The following is a 7,732-nucleotide window of genomic DNA, read 5'->3' on the forward strand; positions in this document are numbered from 1 at the left end:
GATGATGGCAGCAGGAGCACACCAAGCAACTTGCCCAAAGTAGCCACCAGGTCAAGGAAGAAGAAAACCTCATATTCTGAAGATGAGGACTATGTGGCTGTTGAGGAGGAAGTCGGCTCCAAGAAGAAGGTGCTGAAGAAGGAGTATGGCACAGTTGCATCAACTACGCCTGACTTGCACAAGAAGGCCCCTGCCAAGAGGGTGCCAACCTTAAAGGTGAGAGCCTCAACTGCTGAAACCTCCAAGCTAGCTGAAGAGGTTGTTGGAGAAGGAAAGAAGAGGAAGGAAAGGGTCACGAAGACCACTGCTAGAGTGCTTGGTAGATCCTCCATTATGAGAGATCCAGAGGAAGAGGATGCTGCACCAGCTCCCAAGTCTCAAAAGCTTATGGGAGATGCAATTAAGTTAGGGGCTGCTCCATCTAAGCCCAAATCTTCTCCCAAGGATGCTGCTTAGAAACCCCCAAAACCCAAGAGGAACACCAGGAGTATACCTGCTAAGGAGAAGAATAAGGCCCCATTGCCTGAAACTGAAGAAGAGGAAGATGATTCTCTTGTTTTGAGGAAGTTGAAGCCCAAAATTCCTGACCACAATGATGCTCATCCAGCCGCTGAGGACATGCACATCAAGAAAGATGCAGTACTGAGATTATGGAGACAGTCTGATCCCTATGCTGTTAGGAGGAGGACTGTAGTTGACTACAGGTTCCATACAAAGGAACAACAAGACTTCTATGAGACAATTTTACTTGACAAGAAGCCCATTGTGTGTGACATGAAATGGGTGGATTGGGAATACATCCAGGAGAATGAAGATCACTTCCTAGGAGTATATGATAGCTTTAAGGCATGTGGAGTCAATGAGTTTGTTGGAGAAAAGCTCACTAAATGGAATGATGAGCTGATCATGCAGTTTTACTCCACTTCCCACTTCTATCCAGATGGGAGGATATTATGGATGTTTGAGGGTACTAGGTACCAATCCACAGTTGAGGAGTGGGCCAAGCTAATCAATGCCCCCGAAGAACATGAAGATGACTTGGATGTGTATGCCACCAAGAAGAAAGACCACAACTCCATGGCAAACATGTACAAAGAGATCCCTGATAAGGCTTTGGAAACACACAAGCTTGGACCTATACACTTCTTATTGTCTGGTCTGCCTACCATTAACTGGATCTTAAGGCACACATTGCTACCCAAGTCAGGAGATCACAAGATGATCATAGGACACTCGACCAACATGCTGCAAATCTTTGATGTCCCTCAGAAGTTCAAAGTTATGAGTTTGATTGTAGAAACAATCAAGAGGGTTGTTGCTGATCAAAAGAGGAGTTGTGGGTATGCTCCACATATTCAGGAGGTCATAAATTCTAAGATGGGCACAGGAATTTATTTGCTGGACAAGGAGCATCTACCCTTACATCCTGAATTTTAAGACAATACTATTGTGATGAATGAGGAGGAACCATCATCAGCTCAAGTCCAGGAGAAGAGAGCCAAGGCAAAGGCTGAGAAAGCTGCCAAGATGCCCAGTGCTGAAGAAGCATCTCAAGTTTTCCTGAAGAGCAAGCAAGATCAATTAGGCTATCTGGTTCAAGCTACACTGAGGATTGAGAAGGGCTTGGCCACCCTGACTCAGAATCAGGAGAGCCTGGAGAGGATTGTGGAGATAAAATTCTATGATCTTGATCTGAAGGTGACTGGGATTCAGACTGCAGTTGAGCAGTTTCAGGAGGAAGCCGAGGAGAGGAAAAGGAAAGGCAACTACTGATGCTTTTCAGCATGTGCCACGAGGTCCAAGGTCTGTTGCAGTGCCAGTTTTAGATGCTAGAGCTACAGTGTCAGCACCAGCAGCTACAACTCCAGTGCCACCTCCAGCACCGACTCCACCTCCATCAATTCCAACTACATCATCGGAAGCCTTCGTCCTTGGAGTTCTCTCTACACCACCTCCCAAAGACTAAGCCTGAGAGACGTATAGCACTATGCATTTTCGAACTTTTTGGTAACTTGTTGCCAAAGGGGGAGAAATATGTATAGATCATAGGCTTCGAGAGAGAGTGTATTGGTTTTTATCTCTCTTGCTTTTGGTTGAACTTCTTGTTTTTTGTGAGATACTTTATGTCCTTATGTCCTTGTGAGATACTTATGTGATCATCTGGTTGATCATATGCTACCTTAATGCTTGGTTGAATGATGCTATCTTTTATATCTCATATATGATCATTCACTTGCTTGGTGATGAGTGCATGTTTTTAATTTCTATCATTTTGAGTGCTCCACCAAGATGTATGTGACATGGAAGAGTAACCCATGAACCTAGTCGATTGTGCATTTGCATTCAAAAGCAAATTTTAAATAATGCACAAATTTAGGGCGATCTCTTTCTTATCACATACTTCTCAAAGCGACGATGTATTTCAATCTTATTATCATTTGTCGAAGCTTTGATCTATATATTGTCATCAATTACCAAAAAGGGGGAGAATGAAAGTGCAACTATCCCTGGGTGGTTTTGGTAATTCCTAACAACATATAGCTCATTGAGCTAATGCCATTTCAAGATAAATATTTCAGGAAAGCTCAATGATTGTCATGGCATGGATTAGAAAGTGGACCCCTCAAAATGCTAAGGACAAAAGATTGGCTCAAGCTCAAAGCTCAAGACTCTACATTTTATTTTTAGTGATCCAAGATCACATTGAGTCCATAGGAAAAGCCAATACTATTAAAAGGGGATGAGGTGTTGCTTAATGAGTTACTTGCTCAAAATGCTTAGTGATATGCTCCAAAAACCCTCAACTACTTTCTCACATCCACATATGTCCCAAACAAAAAGTCAAACTCGGCCCCATCGAAATCTTCTATCCGGCGCCACCGAGTTCACTTGACACAGCCACTGCCACAAACCCTAGTCACTTCGATCTCACCGATAGGGATCTCGGTCTCACCGTTCGCAAACTCTCTGTTTCCCTTTGTAACGTTTCGGTCTAACCGAGATGAGCGATCGGTCCCATCGAGATTGCAATGCAAACTCCCTGTTTCCCCTTTGTAACGTTTCGGTCTAACCGAGATGAGCGAATCAGTCCCACCGAGTTTGCCTGACCAACTCTTTGTTTATCCATTACCAAAATCAGTCCCACCAAGTTTGTGTAATCGGTCTCACCGAGATTACGTTATGCCCTAACCCTAATGGAATCATTCCAACCGAGTTGACATGTCGGTCCCACTGAAAATCCTAACGTTCACATTTTGAACTGAATCAGTCTGACTGAGTTTTATAATTCGGTCCCACCGAGTTTGGTGATTTGTGTGTAACGGTTAGAATTTGTGTGGAGGCTATATATACCCCTCCACCCACTCTTCATTAAAGAAGAGAGCCATCAGAATATGCATACACTTCCAACACACATTTTCTGAGAGAGAACCACCTACACTTGTGTTGAGGTCAAGATATTCCATTCCAACCACATAAATCTTGATCTCTTGCCTTTCCCAAGTTGCTTTCCACTCAAATCATCTTTCTACCAAATCCTATCCTATGAGAGAGAGCTGAGTGTTGGGGAGACTACCATTTGAAGCACAAGAGCAAGGAGTTCATCATCAACACACCATCTATTACCTTTTGGAGAGTGGTGTCTCCTAGATTGGTTAGGTGTCACTTGCGAGCCTCCGTCAAGATTGTGGAGTTAAACCAAGGAGTTTGTACGACAAGAAGATCGCCTACTTCATGAAGATCCACCCTAGTGAGGCAAGTCCTTCGTGGGCGATGGCCATGGTGGGATAGACAAGGTTACTTCTTCATGGACCCTTCGTGGGTGGAGCCCTCCGTGGACTCGCAGAACCGTTACCCTTCGTGGGTTGAAGTCTCCATCAACGTGGATGTACGATAGCACCACCTATCGGAACCACGCCAAAAATCTCCGTGTCTACATTGCGTTTGCTCCCTCCAAACTCCTCCCTTTACCTTCATATGCAATTGTTTTACATTCCGCTACTATACTTTTAGAATCGCATGTGTAGGTTGTTTACTTGATTTGTGCTAAGTTGCTAAAATCTACCAAGACTTAAAATTGGGAAAAGGCTAGATTTTTATTTGGTCAAGTAGTCTAATCACCCCCCCCCTCTAGACATACTTTCGATCCTACAGCTCAGTAACTGGCGTGAATGTCCTTCCTGGAACTTGAACTCGAATCACCCAACGCTCCTCTTCTGGTAAAGTGGCGGTGTAGGTCCCGGTGAAGCTTGGTTCTGATGTTCAGGTACTTAGTGACTTCCTTCAGGTGTCGTCCAAAAGGTGTATCTTCATCCGGTTGGGAAAATTTGTTCCTGGGGTCTGCCATCTATAGAGTGGAAAATGGAGAGGAGTCAGAAATGAGTAGATAAGAGTGACCTATGGCTTATCTTAGTGGTCGTGTCCTACAATCAGCATGTGCTCTGATACCATCTTGTAGCGATCCGATGTCAAACGGTCAAATCTCTGTGCATAAGTGTCATCCCTGGATCGGTAATGCTGACACACACAGTACTTCGAAGGATTTATAACAGAGTAGCAATCACACACTTATTACATCGATAGTCTCAAGAGAGAACTTAAAAAAATTTGGCTTAAAGCCATCTAAATAAGATAACAGCGGAAGGCTTGGAAGATAAAGTGAGTCCATCAACTCCAAGGGCATAGCTGAGTGCATGACAACGACCTAGCGCACCTTACTCTTAGTCTAAAAAGTCTGCAACATAATACTTTGCAGCCCGAAAACGGGTCAACACATGGAATATGCTGGCAATATAACACTGTAGAGCAATGAACAGGTAAAAGCTATAACTATATGCATATTTGGCTGGTGGAGGCTCTACGGTTATAATGTTTTTGCGAAAAGCCAATTTTTCCCTACAACAAAGGAATATATTTTGTTTAACTATCACGGTAGTTGATAAACATTGAGAAGGTTCCTCCAACTCAATCCCAATTTAAGTAGTATTAATAACCCAACAAATTAATTTAGAGTGATGAGATCAACATGATAATCCAAGAACCAGATACTCAAGATGTCCATAACCGGGGACACGGCTAACCATGATTAGTTTATACACTCTGCAGAGGTTTGCACACTTTTCCTCACCAGACTCGATCTCCTTCGTTAGTTTTCTCACACTACAAGGTGTTTGAGAAACGGATGACCGAGACACAGTCTTTCAAAAGCATTAACTCTTTACTCTGGGTAGACAGTTACACCTACTTTCCCCTACATATGCTAGCCTACCACTGAAAGAGGTCACGCAACATACTCAACTACGCCAGAGCCCATAATGGCTTGTGGCTGCACACAGAAGATTCTAGCATGAATAATCTTATGATCCCTTTGAGCCTGGGTGGCGAACCATAGGATGATCACACGGGTACTCTAGGATATCCTAGGACAACACTGGATTCTCCAGGTGCCTGCAACCAATCCACCCAGATGTGTATTTAAGTATCCACCTTAATTTAATCATTAATTAACATCTCTCACATCTGTCATGGATCACTCAAACCAAACCACGTCTACGAGCATAGCATAGCAGTATAAGCATAACGTAGAAGTAACTCCCAGGGTTTGATAATAAAAGGGCAATAGGTTCTACCTCAGCATCTACTTCCCAATACCCACATGTTAAGAGATCCTACTCATGCAATGTTTGAGGATTGGAACTAATGCATAAAAAATGGGTGATAAAGGGATATGATCAAAGTGTTACTTGCCTTGCTGACGATCTGCCAACCCTAGAGACTCGCAGTAGCATGCTTCGCCCTCCGGAAACTCTATCACAACCAAACAGTAGCATACATAAGCAATCAAGCAAAGATGCAAGGGTAAAACTCAGATATGAAAGTCCAAACTGAAAGTTCAACTAAAGAGCTTTGATTTGCAAAAGGAATCAATTGAATCGGAGCTACGGAACTAAATTTGCTTGAAACCAAATTTTAAATTGTCAAAATCATGTACACGTTGATTAACTAGAAAGAGGGCTTTGAGACGAAGATTTTGGCGTTGGTTTCACTGGATTTGGACGAACGGTTGAAAAGTTGAGAGGGTTTGAAGATTAAGGGCTAATCTGCGGTAAAAGTAATTGTGGATAGGTCCCTGGCGAAAATAAAACAGAAAAAGAAAAATCTATCGGAGGAACGTCCACTAACAGAGGCAAACGAACGAATTCGTTCGTTATAAGAACTAAACGAACGAACGTTCGCGGAAAAGATCTAAACCGAGAAAACCGATCAAGATCTAGGATTTACCAAAATAAACCGACGAGAACAGGGAAAAACCTGACGGTGGCGGATCCGAACGACGGCGGCTTCTGGAGAGGCGGCAACGGCGGCAGGCGGCGGCGGCGGCAGCAGGCGGTGCGGGGCGGCGGCGGCGACGACGCTGGTGGCGGGCTGTGGGTAGCGGGGCGGGACGAGGTGGAGAGGGGTGGCGGCGGGCGGCTTATAAAGGCCTCGAGGGGGGGCTGCTTGGGCAAAGGGGCACGGCGACGAAGTTCGAGCCGGACTCCTCGCGGAGTCCGCCGGCGGCACGACGCGGGCGGCGCGGAGGCAATGGCGCGAGCGGGCCGGCTGGGCTTCGGCCCAGTTCGGTCCGGGAGTTTTTTTAAAATAAAATTTCGCCGAAGAAAGTCCTAAATAAATAAAAAATCAAAAAAATGCCAAAAACAATTTTTGCCGTCTAAATAAATATTTAGAACAAAGTAAACATTTTTCTGGCCTAAAAATGCAATTTTGAAAAATTGCATTTTTTTAATTCAAATAAAATAGCAGAAAAATCCAAATAAAATATTTATTTAATTTTAACATTTTTCCTCCAATATTTTCCTTTATTTTGGAGAAGTCCTTTTTATCTCCTCTCTTTTATTTTTATACTGAAAATATTTCGGAGAGAAAATATTAAAACAAAAGTGACCCTCTTTTCAAATTTGAGAAAAATTCAAATATAAAAATAGTGAAATCCCCAACTCTCTCCGTGGGTCCTTGAGTTGCTTAGGATCTCTAGGATCGCAAACGAGATGCAAATAAAATATGATATGCATATGATGACCTATGTATAACATTTCAAGATGTTACATATTTTCCACTGTAACGATGCATTGAAGGCGAAGATTCATGCACTCATGCAAGAGATAACCCTGGCTATCCACATACAACACTTTCAGCTATGGTTCAATTGGATTCTTCTGAAGCACTATCAGTTCTATCAAATAATGCATGGGTTCGTTCCCCACATGGGCATTTAGTTCAAGAATTTAGAGTTGATGTGTAATAGGGAGTTTTGTCCACAGAAGATTCAGCGTAGTCAGAATAAAGTTGCAGATCGGTTGGTCAACTATAGCTGGTCCAAATTTACCAGTGATGTCGATTCCACCTTGTATTGGGGATTGTGGCCTCTCGACTGTGACACTACTTCAATGCAATAAAACTCCCTTTACCCCCACCCGCCACGCACACAAAAAAAACATACACCAAAATACAAATACTCATGATTATGTTTTTCATTTTTTCCAACTTGTTTGAAAAGGAGGCAAAAAAGGGAATGCGAGTCAATCCAGGTTGGAGTTAAACATTTTTGTCCTTTGCTTCAGGTAGTTGACAGGCATGTGAGTGCCCCCCTAGATTTGTTCTCCCTCTCCTCCAATGGCCACCACCGCATCCAAGTACCCCCAACACTACGACGACGAAGAGGATGACGACGATG

This window comes from Triticum dicoccoides, chromosome 5A (assembly GCF_002162155.2).
Source record: "Triticum dicoccoides isolate Atlit2015 ecotype Zavitan chromosome 5A, WEW_v2.0, whole genome shotgun sequence".
Taxonomy (NCBI): Eukaryota; Viridiplantae; Streptophyta; class Magnoliopsida; order Poales; family Poaceae; genus Triticum; species Triticum dicoccoides.